At 38.0% G+C, this 14,606-nt stretch overlaps 1 protein-coding gene and 1 long non-coding RNA gene across 12 annotated transcripts in view; one reads left to right on the top strand and one right to left on the bottom strand.

Annotated features, from left to right (window-relative positions):
- Positions 1-14,606, top strand: part of LOC116844753 (ras-related protein Rab-37-like) — a 556,153-nt gene that overhangs the window by 409,346 nt on the left and 132,201 nt on the right. For 3 of the 11 annotated variants that reach the window (XM_032816758.1, XM_032816760.1, XM_032816759.1), the window contains exon 1: positions 5,022-5,300. The exons of 6 other annotated variants lie outside the window; for them this stretch is intronic. The gene's annotated coding sequence lies outside the window, so the exon portion shown is untranslated. Of the gene's footprint in view, positions 1-5,021; positions 5,301-9,634; positions 9,947-14,606 lie in introns of those variants that run through there. 2 more of the 11 variants (XM_032816756.1, XM_032816755.1) reach the window with 2 other exon arrangements.
- On the bottom strand, positions 4,021-4,814 carry LOC116844755. The gene is made up of 2 exons (XR_004378129.1): positions 4,409-4,814; positions 4,021-4,334 (listed from the first exon to the last, which is right to left on the bottom strand). It is a non-coding gene; the product is annotated as an uncharacterized LOC116844755 (long non-coding RNA).

Raw genomic sequence — 14,606 nt, 5'->3', positions numbered from 1 at the left:
GTAAATGATGGTGCAGAGTCCCCATACACAGAATCCAACTCATCTTTGATTTGCGTAGGCGTATTGCCTTTCAAAAACAAATATTTAATGACAGCTCGATACTCGATTTTGTCCATTTTCACAAAAACACTCACATCAACTTACTCAAACGACTGTTACATAACAACTGCGAGTCCAAAATGGCTGAAACTTCGGTGAGTAACTGTCAACAGATGAACAACGAAATTCACTAGCTTTTATTTACAAGTGCTGCTATCTTCACGTTGAGGTCGGAAACTTTTCAGACCACCCTCGTATATACCTCGGGATGATTCTTCAAATTTGACGCAATTTGCAGGATTAATTTAAAACTAAAATTCCGAGTTGATTATGTCTACCAATCGGCTCGTGTAGTTCTCTAGAAGTAAGAGACTTCTCCAAGAGGAAACCAGCCTTTGACAGTTTGCCGCCTTTGGCAATTTGCTTGAGGTATCGTCGGAAAGTTGTACCCGTTAACGTTGACGGTGACACGCCAACTTTATGTAGTGAACGTATATTATCAAAAGTTAATTTAGAATTTATCAAATTTCTTGTCGTTAGTCTTAATCACTGTATTCTTTTTTTTTGTTTCCTTTTATCTGATTACCATGCATAATTTTGAGGTAGTTCTTGAGAGTAAATAAGTACACGCTAGGTAAGTGCTTGGTGTTGCCGCCAGGATGAAGGCGATGCTAGATATCGACATTTTCGTATTTTACACTATTTTTCCATTTGGTTGCATAGAATTGCAAATGCTTTCACAGAGCGAAAGTACAAATGTCAATACGTCATGTAAAACATACTCCATGTTGTATTAAACACAAAAAAAGTTTAGTAAATAAAAAGGTTTTTTATTTATGATATAACATCGGGTAGATTTTGATGCATTGACATTTGTATTTTTATCTTGTAAGCATTTGCAATTCTACGCAATCAAATATGTAGGAAAATAGTATAAACTACGTGAAACTGTGTCAATAATAGTATAAACTACGTGAAACTGTGTCAATAATCAACATTCTTTTAACCCTTTGAATCATAAGGATGCTGTCTTTTTTCATCATTTTTAGCAATTTTAATTAACTTACCAGCAAACACAGTCGATTATGTTGTCTCTCTCTCTCTCTCTCTCTCTTTCTCCTCTTCCCCCTCTTCCTCCCTCCCTCCCTCTCTCTCAAATATAAGGAACTAAAATAACTTGAATGTTTGATTGTTAAATTATTATAAGCAAATAAAAATAAAAAAGGTACTTTTTTCAGACAAATATTATTTTCAAACAAACTATTAGAAATTAACATATCGAAATATTAACAATTTACTCAGAATAACTAACAATATTTTTCACACATTTTTTTCAAAATTTTCTATATATTAAGAGTACAAATTAGTTCGGTCCGTTTTTTTGTGGTCAAAAATGCATTTATTTCAGAACAAAATGAATGAACAGATTAATCAAAGTATTGTCCATCGCTGGCTACTACTTTTTCCCACCTCTCAGGCAATTTTCGAATTCCATCTCGAAAAAATGTCTCGTCTTTTGAGGCGATCCAAGTTAGGAGCCAATTTTCGATTTCTGCGAAAGAAGTGAACCGGTGACCTGCCAAATCGTGCTGCATCCGTCGGAACAACCAGTAATCAGAAGGAGCAATGTCTGGCGAATACGGCGGGTGCGGTAAAATATCCCACTTGAGCATTTCCAAATAATTTTTTACGACTTTTGCGACATGAGGCCGAGCGTTATCATGCAGAAGAATAACTTTGTCATGTCTTTGCTCGTATTTCTGGCCGTTTTTCTCGTAATGCACGGCTCAAACAAATCAATTGTAGCCTATACCGATTCTTGACTCGGATCTTCATCGAGTAATGCCTCCAATTTTTTGTCTTCGAATTTTATTGGCTGTCCAGAGCGAGGCTTGTCTTCAACGCTGAAATCACCATTCTTGAAACGTCGAAACCATTTCCTACATGATTTATCAGTTGGAGCATCGTCACCATAAACTTCTACAAGCATTCGATGCGCTTCAGCTGCACTTTTCTTCCAATTAAAGCAGAAAACTAAAACCTCCCGCAAATGCTGCTTAGTTAACACAAAATTTGACATATTTAACACAGTAAAAAACAGGGGTTTTGTATGAAACTCAAAGCGATATAAACTGAATATTATTGACAGATGTCTAACCTCTCTGAAACCACCGAAATCAGCTGTCACTATGAAACATTCATAACAGCCAAAGTCATCTTTTGAAAACGGACCGAACTAATTTGTACTCCCAATATAAAATCTACTTTTTAATAAATTATTGAAATATTAATAACATGTTTGCCTATTAGTTTCTTATAAAGAACGCAAATATCTTTTTCATATCGAGGAAATGTTGCTATTATTTCGGGATAATATTAAAAGCGAGGTTGCTAATTTTGTAAACTTATGGTTGCAATATTGCGCCGATCATTTCGAGTTTTAATTTTTTGATCTGAAATTCGTGATCAGCGATTCCGGAATTTCCCATACGCCAAATTTGAAAAAAATTTCATCAAAAAATAAAATAGATAGCTCATAGAATTAAACATGTCCCTTAAATTTCAGACGTGGATGCCGCGAAGATCAACGGAGAGACGCGCGTACACAATATCTAATTGTGTGGAGCACGCGCAAGTCTCGCAATGAGATCGAAATCGTATCGATTTTTCGGCATTAATTTGCGCGGATAACCTTATAAAAGTTTCCACCACACGTCTTTGCTAGCTTTCAATTGCTTCCGTTCGCTCTCCTTGGAGGACTGATTTCGAAACGCTCTTTGACCTCGTTACCGCTTATCGAGTATCATCGAAACGAAGGCTTTAGGGTGGCCCGCTGACAAACGTTCGGATATTTTTGCCGTTGTTCTTACAACTTGGTCTTTAATGGCCGGGCCCGAAACGCCTTCGGTGTTCTCGCATCGATCAGCCACGCGAAATTCGGAAGTTTTCGTGAACCGCTCCCGGTGACTTTTCGCTTCGCCCAGCTTGAGCAGACGGCTTGAGAAGATATATTACAGATAATCGGTTTTACGGACCCTTCCTTCGGGTGCGAACATCATTTTTCTCGCGGACAGTAATTTCTCAGGCGCGATAAAATAGGATCAATGTGCGTATCAAAGGGTATTTGTCGGTGAGTCCTGAGCTGCTCGACTGTCACGGACGATGCGCGACTTCGAGAGATTCCGCATCCTGATATTTATTTATTTATCTATTCAAAACGCGCACAGGAATAAATCCCTCCTTTAGATAGGACATAATGCAAGAATGATTTTGAGGGAACACTGTTGACACTATTTGCTATCGGCACATGATCAGGTTTAAGAATGTATTGTATAGTCCTTATCAATGAGTCAAAAAAGGTCAATTGAAAATCAGAAATAGTATATTTTGCTAGTATATTTATATTGTCTGTATAAAAAATATATAAATTATATATACTATATATATGTAAATATGTATTTCGATTGTCTGTTGTGTTATGTATTATATATATGTTGAGTCTGTTTATGTGTATTTGGGTTTAAGTTAGATTAAGTTAGATTAGGTTATTATTTTAATTATATATCATTTTATTTTTATTATTATTTTATTATATTATTATTCAATTATTATTTTTATATAATTTATATATACGGGAAACACGTGCATTTGGCACTTTTTTGCCTTTTTTTTAGAAAAAGGTATGTTTGTCATAATACATATATATATATATATATATATATATATATATATATATATATATCATATGGTTATATACAGAAAATATATTTTTTTAACTTAATTTAATTTTAGTTATTTAGTTATTAATTAAAGAAAATTAATATATTATAGACCATCAGCTAATTTTCTTTAGTTAATAATTAAAATCTACAAAGTTATTAAGAAAATAGAGGACTTTTATTCAGTTTGACCTAATGTACAAGCACATGGTAACAGACGTCGCCATTATAGCTCATTTACTATATCTCGTGTAATTATTTATAAATCTTTAATTAATATCTCGGTAATTATTGCATAAACGATATTTTTAAGGGCAATATATGGCAAAAACGGTATTTTTAGGGGCAATACAATGGGCAATACACCTTTTGCGACAAATCTAACTGCGCAACATATGAAAAAAGTTTACAATGCATCATGTTTTTTTTTAATAACGATAGCACTTTGTTATCATAACAGCGCCAAGACATCACGGATATCGAACGCCATTCGCTGATGCTCTTGAGCGGACGGAACCGTATACTTTCGCCGCGTTATTCTCCCCGTAACAGCCACTCTCCTCCCATGTCGTCGACCTAAAAAAAAGTCCTCTTAAAACGAAAAACCAGCGTCTTCCTGCGCCTTGCAAAACCATCTCGATATATCTTACCGTAATCCCCGGCAGCTCTTTCCCTCCAGGTGCACATTATTCCTGCGGAATCCACATTACGAGGCCTCGATAATCCAGACTCTGTCGCCTAACCGCAAGCAGCCCATCCTTCTCGTGTTACTGCTGCTCCACAGTCTCTCTCTCTCTTTCTCTCTCTCTCTCTCTCGGGGCGCGATTCCCCTTGTCGAATTCCCAGCCTCCGCTCTTCCGCGGCTTCGATCAATATTGATCCGAGTCAAATTCGACCGAATGCTCGATTCCGGGCAAGCTGATTTCGGCGGCGGCGGCCGCTCTAAAACCTGTTGCCACAAGGTGCTTAGTGGCGCGTGCGCCCACCACGGCTCGCGAGCGCGTCCGGGGCGAGAGGGGCAGAAACGCACACGTGTCGTCATGGGAACGCGAGCGATTCCTGGTGCCGGCGAGCGTGAGTGCAGAGAGCGACTCTCGTCGCTCGTGCTTGCGTGGATGCGCGACGGTGGCGGCGGCGGTGGCGGCGGCGGCGGCGGCGGCGGCGGCGGCGGCGCGGGTGAGACGGCAGGACTCCCCCGGAGAGCCCGCCGTCAGGTGCCCGGCGCGCTATAGGGGGGGTAGGAAACCCCCGTCACACAGCGCCGACAGTTTCCCCGAACTGTCGAAGTCGGCAGTTTCCGAACTCGCGCTCGTTCCGCGGGACCTCGCGGAGTCTTCTCTCCTCCTGCGTCTCTCGATGCTCCCGTGATTCCTCCACACCTCGCACGGGAGAGACAGAGCACCTTCGGCCTTGGCTCTTGCTTCTGCCGGCGTGGGTGTCGAGTGTGATAGAGCTCGGGCTACCTGGTAAAGTCGCACGACGTCGAATGTTCCCGCGGTTTCCCGCCTCGCTGTAATTAAGAGTTTTTATCGGCCGGTCGACGTAAGTTGTGTCTGTCTCTCTGTCTCTCTCTCTTTCTTTTTTTTTTCTCATTATTGTCGTTGCCTCGTTGTTGTCTGTTGTTCTTTTCATATGGTGTATTGTCAATCTACTTTCGCAATATGTATACAATACGACGTTGTCCTCTCCATGTCCAGTTTTGCGCGTCGGTTGTTCGCGCGTGTTTTGTCGAGGTACGCCCGTCAGGTGGACCTCGAAATCGAGCTCAGCGTCTCGCCCGCTTTACCGTTCGCGGAAGTAGCAGCGATAAATCGCAGGGCAATTACGGCTCGCCGGTGTAGTTGCCGCCGAGAGTCTTCGCGAGCAAGCCGCTTTTTATCGGCCATAGTCGCGCGTCGATGTAGGCGGCGTGGTCTCAGTTTCCGGAACTTTAGACACTCTCGAAAGATTTTGCACGCGGATAAAACTCGCCCATCCCACCTCGTGCTCCGCGAGGCTCCAACTTCCTCGGCTTCCAACTTAACGATGTTAATCTTGACTGATCGTTCTTTGCTTGGAACAAAGTTGCGATGGAGAGCCCTTTTGTCTTTGTAACGACCTCGTAATCCTAAGGAGAAGTTTTTCAAAATTCATTAGCGCTACGGTTAAGAATGCAGCTGAAAGTGATAAGAAAAAGCTTACATCTATTCCATTGCTTTAGAAACATTTAACCCGTGCCACCTCGTATAACTTCAATTTAATCAATAATTACATTAAATTAAAAATTTTGAAGAGAAAACGATACGAGAGGATTTGCGTTATTCAGTGCGACCTATTCAATGCGTCAATTCTTGTTGCTTGATGAAACGCGATTTTATTAAATTGGAGGAATTAGTAGCTTATGGAGGAAGGTATAGACAAGCATCGATTGTTCCTTTGTTTCAACGGCCAAGAGAGTCGGACGGTCTCTAAATTATTCTTCCTTTCATTGTACGTACGGCGGGCTACCAACACAGATTTAACGAAACAAGAGACTTGGTTAAACGCGGCACGTCGAGGTGACGCGACGCAACGTGTGTTTTTCCCGCGACTCTCTAATTTTACACGCTATCCTAACGAAATCCAATTCTTCCAATTTGCGGACGGTTTGTAATCGAATCGGTCGTAGCCGACTAATTCCTGTTAACCCGAATCCCAGACCGCGGATTTGCTAATTAATTATTATTTCATCGATCGCATTCGGTAGCAAGACGCGTTGACCACATACCTACACATACGCACACATACACTGTCGTGAATTGTGAATCGTGAAACCTTTGGCCGTCCCAGGCGGAAGGTGAATATATTATGACGCACGCAGCGGTTAGCTTTTAGTCTGACAATTATTCAGAGATGGTGTTCGTCGCGAGACGAAGTTGTGATTGGAATTGAACGCCCCACAATTACGTGAAAATTCGGGGAGTCGACGCGCATAATAAATCCGCCGCGATTCAGGACGAACGGCGGGCTTAGGTTTCAAAATAAACGACGATACGCCAATCGTAAAGGCCGATCTACGTTGGTCGTATCGTAATGTCGTGACATCGCAAAATCGTAGCATCGTAATGAGCTTTCTACAATAAGCCGTTAAGCCTGATCTACAATGTGTTCTTTGCTTCCTGTTTCTTGTTTTCTGTCTTTTTTTAGTTTAAGGTTTAAGGCTTGAGTCAGAAAGAGATAAAGAAAAAGTAACAGGAAGCAAATAACACATTATAGATCAAGCTTTACACAGTCGTAACGCAAAACACATAAGGCATAACACTGAGAGAAAAATATATGATATTTGGAACTATAATGGCATAGTAAAAAGATTATAGTTAGGAATATAATTTTTATAGTAAATGTTACCATAATATTTGTAATATTTACAATATAAGCATAGTATAACTGACCCGTGTAAAATTTTTACCAAGAATTATAATTATTTGAAATAAAAAATATAGTAAGATAGTAAATATTGAATGGTAAGAGAAATTAACTATTTTATATAATCAATACAATTGAAATATTTTGCAAATATAGGTACACGTAACTCATATTCTCAAAAGGTGCTTTACCATATATATAAAGTAATAAGATGATGACTATAAATGTGTTCATTCTACTATATCTTCATGTTTAGATGAACTATAAAAATATGTTTGAGGCCAAAACGAACTATAGAATATAGTGAGATTATAGTTATTCCAACTATTTTTTTCTCTCAGTGAAGAGAATCAGAATTCTTCATTTCTATTCTGAAGGACTGCAATTGGTGAATTTTCTCATGCCTTATGTGTTACGACTAAAGGCGCTCACACATGAAATGACATAACTGCATGTGCATAGCATAAGACTGTATGGACCAATGAGCATCGAGTATTGAGCATCAAGCATCAATATGGCGGCTAAGTACAGTCTTATGCTATGCACATGCAATTATGTCATTTCATGTGTGAGGACCTTAACGGCTTATTGGAGAAAGCTCATTATGCTGATTGTCTACATAGCGTCGTACATGTGGCTGGTGTCGACCAATTAGAAATAATTGACAGTAGCGGACTGAAACAGTATATATAAGGCTTGAGCACAAAGATTGTCGCAATCGTTTCTGACAGTGTCGTAGACGTAAGTCGGAAGTTAACACAGAAGGATTGACGTAGATATATGCTGCATCAATTGCGTCGTCTAATCATATTTGATATAGCATACGTCTAATCCTTGTGCGTCTAATCCGTTGACTTCTGACACCGACTTACGTCAACGACACTGTCGTAAACGATTGCGACAATCTTTGTGCTCAGACCCATAGTGCTGTTTGTTTGAAAATGGAAGAAAGAGTAGTACAAAAGTATATGCTTTTAATGATGAGTATAATTACCTTTTACGCTATACAGGGTGTCCCAGATCACCTTCACAATCTCTCGTGACGGAAAGCGGATTGAGATGAACACAAAAGTCGTATACCATTTTGCGATATTCGCAATAATAGTCGAGATATTAATTAAAAAAGATTGGTGAATTATAACGCGCGAGATGAGCTGTAATTGCGCCGTCTACAATGAGAGAAAAAAATAGTTGGAATAAGTATAATATCACTATATTTTATAGTTCGTTTTGGCCTCAAACATATATTTATAGTTCATCCAAAACCGAAGATATAGCAGAATAAACACACATTTATAGTCACCATTTTATTACTCTATGTGTATAGTAAGGCACACTTTGAGAATACTACTGTGTTCAAAAAGTAAGACCAATTTAAAATTTTTTTTTAAATCTTTATTTATTATTCCAAATCTATTTCGTCGCCTTCAAAGTAATCCCCCTCAGACACAATGTACTTGTGCCAACGTTTTTTCCAACCCTCGAAACAGTTGTTAAAGTCGATTTCCGGAATGGCCTTCAAAGCTTTCTTCGATTCAGCTTGTATCTCTTCAATCGAGTCAAAACGGTGTTCCCGGAGCGGTCTTTTGAGTTTAGGGAATAGCCAGAAGTCACACGGTGCTAAATCAGGTGAATATGGTGGTTGTGGAACGATATGGGTCGAATTTTTAGCGAAATGGTCTCGAAGAACCAATGCAGTGTGAGGTGGCGCATTATCGTGGTGCAAAAACCAAGAGTTGTCTTTCCACAATCCGGCCTCTTTTTGCGAATAGTTTCACGCAAACGACGCATAATTTGACACAGATGTCTGTCACAGTGCTACCAATTTAGAAAAAAAGTATTTCTGACATTCGATATACCTGCGCAATTTAACTTGAAAATTGGATTACTTTTTGGACACAGTAGTATAGTTATATGTACCCATATTTTCCAAATATTCCAATTGTATTGACTATATAAAATAGTTAATTTCTCTTACCATTTAATATTTGCTATCTTACTATGTTTTTTATTTCAAATAATTATAATTCTTGGTAAAAGTTTTACATGAGTCAGTTATACTATGCTTATATTGTAAATATTACAAACATTATGGTGATATTTACTATAAAAAAGATATTCCTAACTATAATCTTTTTACTATGCCATTATAGTTTCAAATATCATACATTTTTCTCTCAGTGTACCGTTGTATACTTGTACCTTAAGTCAAACTGAACAAAAAAGTCCTCTACCATTTTGCAAATGACAACATAGATTTTTAGATATTAATCAAAGAAAATTATTACATGATTATGTACCATAATGTACACATTTTCTTTAATTAATATCTAAAAATCTATGTTGTTATTTGCAAAATAGTAGAGGACTCTTTTGTTCAGTTTGACTTAATGTACAAATATACAACGACGCAATTGCAGCTCATATATCGCATCGCATTCACCAATATTTTTTAATTAATATCTTGAGATTTATTGCGAATATCGCAAAACGGTATTGGACTTTTGTGTTCATTTCAATCCCCTTTACATCCTCACAAGAGATTGTGAAGGTGATCTGGGACACCCTGTATATATTTTTAAGTAATATGACTCTAGCTCGTCACTGATTGGTTGATCGTAGCAATCGTAGTGTCGTAGAAGTTTGGGTTTGATCAAACTTCTGCGACGATCCGTCCCGGCGAATCGCACGACGCTTACGACGCTACGATACGACCAATGTAGATCGACCTTAACATTATCGCCAAGCATCGCAAGCGCCGGCAAATTCTATTTACATAGCTAGCGCAATATTGGGTTGGTCAGGTAGTTTGTTCAGATTTTCTTGCAGTAATTAAAGCTAAAAAATTAAGGCTGCTTGTACCTCGCCGCGGTCACGTTGAATTTGTGATGCCAGAAGCGAGGAACGTTATACTGACGAAAGTGTCATTTCTAAATAAAGATAAATATGGACGAAAGAGCAGATTGAAGATTTGAGTATACTTGTAAAATTGTCCGAAAGGTATCTCTTTCCTCTGACGATTAATAAATAGTCGTATAATAAATGGTGAAATAAACCATGCAGATAAAACAGACTTATTTCATAATTTCACGTGTCTCATTTCACTGTTTATTATATGACTCTTTATTAATTATCGAAGGAAAGAGATACTTTCCGGACAATTTTACACAAAGAGTGCTCAAGCAATCTCAAATACTCTTTCCATATTTATCTTTATTCAGAAATGGCACGCAACTTTCGTTAGCATGCAACCTTTCGCTTCTGACGTCAGAAATCCGGCATGACATCCGGCGAGGTACAAGGAACCTTAAATATTAAGATGCAGCTTTAATCAATAATGTCTGTACCACTCTTTTGGATAGTATCGAGTCACATTCTAGGTAGCTTCATTATTTCACCAGTGTAAAGTAAGATTGGTTTTCCATGAAAAGAGTCCAGGTGAATTTTTACGGCCTCCAAAGATTAAAATGCGGAATACCATTTAAACTGTTTTGAAATAAACATATATGCTAATCTGAAAGTGTAATGTTAATATGATGGGTGAAATAAGATATCCGAAGTCCAGCAATTTTTTATGGGTAACCAAAGACACGTGTGGTCTTGCGTTTTCATGATGAACGACAACGCCTTTACGATTCTCTACTATTTCGGATGTTTCTCGATCGCTACTCTCAGCTGGTTTAATTGCAGACAGTATTTATCAGAATTGGTAGTTTTATTATTTAAAGCTCAGAGTATATTGTTTTCTTCCAAACCCACCAAATACAGTATGATTTTCTTTGAGTGAAGAGTCTTTGAGAGATTGCGTTAATGGCTCCTTTTTCTTACTGCAGGACCTTTACCTCACAAGGTTATTCAAGATGATCCATTTTTCATTGCCCGTCGCTAAACGTTTAAAAAATGGCTCGTTTTTATTACGCTTGTAAAGCAAATTGCGAGAGACGCTATCTAAACGATTCTCCTCACTCGATACATGAGACAGCCATACATCATATCGATTAAGGTTTCTCTAAATGAGTTACAACTGATGCTTTGGACATTTGGAATGTCTCAGCAATTTCTCTTGTGGTAGTACGCTGTTTATTTCGAACTAACTTACACAACGTCTAAAATGGGACATAAGATGTCTAAAAAATGTTTTAAAGATGTTTCTTAGATTTAAGCCTGATCTACAATATGCTCTTCGCTTCCTGTTTCTTATTCTTTATTTTCTTTTAACTAAAAGATCAAGATTTAAATCAGAAAGAGATAAACAGAAAGAAACATAAAGCAAAGAGCACATTGTAGATCAGACTTTATAGATGTCTTATATCCTGATTTTAGACATTGTTGTGTGGAAAGAGAGCGATTTGATCGTCGAGCAAGTCTTCCTGAGAGATGGAACATCTTCCAAAAGAGAAGTCTTCTGCTTGGTAAACCACTTCTGACATGTTTGGTCACTTATACTGTACAAATTTTAGGTTTGCATTACATTTTTACCTTTGCAGTAATAAAAATAACGAAAATGTATTTTCGTATTTTCCATTTTTAAATCGATACCACGTCATTATCACTCAACGAATCTACACAATGATTTTCCTTAGCATGCTACAAAGCGTCATGTCTCAGAATTGTAGGACAATTATAAGTTAGAAATGAAAACAACAATTTATAAGTTAAAAGTGACAATACTTCTAGTATTAATTTCCCCAGTGACATTTATTGCCAAGATTCGAACGAATTTTCCGATCAATCCAATAATCCTTCTATAATTCCATCGAGGCGTTATTGGCGTGCATTATTGTGCTCCCAATTAATCAGAGCGATTGGGCGGACATGATCAATAAATCGCGGCGCACCCGCATTTCAATGTTATCCATTTTTTCTTTATTTTTTCATTCGCTGCCGCTAGGTGGTAACATTCATTAATTTATTTCTTTTATTTATTTTTCGTTCTTTTATTTGGATTTTTTATGAGCTATATGCAAGAACGATGGATGCAGGACGCATTTATTTAGCACTGTTGCTCTGGAGTAATATTTGTTTACCTGTTCTGGTCTGTCTTAAGATGCTGGAGACGATGACGAACTCGAACAATGTCGATAATGTAGACGATCGTCACTAACATAATCACGCATAATCCTTTTCGTATTTCTTGTATATACAGAATTTACATGAATGTGTGTTGCTTTGTTTTACCATATTCAACGGAAAATCTAACCATATATGTGTAGAAATCTTTCTACAAACTTTTTCGATATTCTTAAGTTTTCAAATGCAGATGCGAAAGTAGAGCAATGCTCTTCAAAATTTTTCTGTTTGGAGCATCCACACTTTCGGTATATACAAGCTGCGGAACTTTTGGATTAGGCAAATATTATGCTAACTGATAGCTTGACATTTTACATTTAAACTTGACAGCTTGACATTTTACATTTAAATTTTCTTGTTCGTTTTCGTCACATATCGAGCAATGCTCCTATTTATTTTTGCACGTACTTTCATTGCATTTGTAATTCTGTCTAATCAATACGATGTAAACTTTGCAGAGAAATGTATTCTGTCGGTAAAGTTTTCAGACTCAGCATCCCCTTAATAGATGATCTGATTTTTATCACTGGATGACAAAAATCGTTGAAAATATATTTTCAAAATGATACTTTGAAAATATTGTAACTGCCTTCAGGAGGCATCACTTACTTCACACGCATTTGAACACTCGAAGATGTCCGAAAAAGATGTTTTTCCTTAAATTTGTTGGGTTTGCCAAGTCAAAAGTTAATAAGTATTTTCTCGATCGCGATATGAGTAACGCGATAAGCACGCGATCGACTCGCAGAAAATAAAAGGAGCACGGGAGGAAAAAGGGTTGAAAATTCCGTCGGCGAGGTATCGCTAACGGATCTGCGCTTAATCGGTGTGCAATTAATTATCGGTGGCCCGATACACACGACGACGCGTACAACGGATGTGTGCAAAGGATCCCGCCATTGAAAGCGACCCCGGCGTATAGACCGACTGAACTTTGGGCCAATTACCATTTCATTAGCGACTTAATTAGGCAAGCGAGATAGATGTAGCGGCGTGACCGGCTGAACGACGGCATCGTGGGATTCGACCGGCGCGAAGAACTATCGATCGAATTTGAAATCATTTCTTCGGGAATAATTGATAGTTGGTAACTAAATACGACCGATCGTTCTGACGCTCTCCCGATCATGGATTCGCAGTCTTTCGATGAAAAAGTCGCATCTGTAAATTTGTTGAAATGCCATCTCGCGCAAAACGAGTGAAAAGTATTTTCATTCGAAGCGATAGTAGAAACTGCCACTCGAAATCGCAAAAGGGACTGTCTTACTTTAGAACGAATTCTGATTCTGTAGAAGTGAATGTTTTTCAATTTATTGAAAATGAGAAACGAAAAATGAAAAAAAAAACAACTGCAAAAATCTGTATTGCGCATGTTATATACAATTTGGTTTCAAAACAAAGTTCTTCATTTGTTGTCCCGAATCAAAGTTTATAGTTTTATACTCGCCAAATTTCTTGGGAAATGTTTCACTCAAGCTTAAAGAGGATTTTAATCCTTTAGTCCTGGTCCACAATCTTGCTTTAAGCTTTAAGCCCTAAGTAACTGACCCACCACAGTCGATTATTCCCTTTACGTTTCAAGAACAATCGACTGTGGTTGGTCAATTACTTAAAACTTAAAGCAAGGTTGTGGACCAACGCTTATGAGAATATTTCAGTTGATTGGAGTGAATACTAAGGTAACCAGATTTCCCAGCCCTGAATTCGGGACACTTCATAAATGTGTGAAGCGGGGGGCGGCAGAAGGGGAATAAAAAGATCCGAAAATTATTTGACAATCATTGGAAATGATGACAAATCGGTGTCCCGAATAGCACTCGAAAAAATTCGGGACAAAGAGTGAAAAATTAGGACGTCTAGTCACCTTAGCTGTATGTGTCGAGACGGGAGGAGATTACTCCGTAATAATGTACTTATGATATGTTCTGACGACCACATGTCGTTGTTTTCGGCGCTCTAATACTTATTTCTGCAGGAGACTCACTCTCTTAAAATAAATCAGTGAGACATCACTGAAAACAGTGAAACATCACTGAAAACAGTGAATATACACTGATTTAAGTGCAGTTGTAAGTGTTTCATTGAAAGTGCTCAGTGCTATACTTATAATTGATATCAGTGACTATTCACTGATTCACTTTAAGGTAGTATTGGCGGTTTATGATCTACCGTTCGGAATTTAATAAAATTTGGTACACTAGTAGATATTTATGCAAAAAAGATTAGTATAAATTTTTGTAGAGCTACGGAGAGCCAATAAAAAGATATTGGCATTTACAATTTGGCGTTTAACATTGAGTCTTATAGGAAGCCACCGATTATCTCCAATATTTCAGAAAATACCGCTCAGATTTTAATAAAAAATGAAGAGAATATAGCATTATTTATAAGAAA

The sequence above is a fragment of the Odontomachus brunneus genome, unplaced genomic scaffold, assembly GCF_010583005.1.
Source record: "Odontomachus brunneus isolate Ranch 3 - 2012 unplaced genomic scaffold, Obru_v1 Obru_scaffold_046, whole genome shotgun sequence".
Classification (NCBI taxonomy): Eukaryota; Metazoa; Arthropoda; class Insecta; order Hymenoptera; family Formicidae; genus Odontomachus; species Odontomachus brunneus.
The sequence above is the reverse complement of the archived record's forward strand: the minus strand, read 5'-3'. Positions and strand labels throughout refer to the sequence as shown.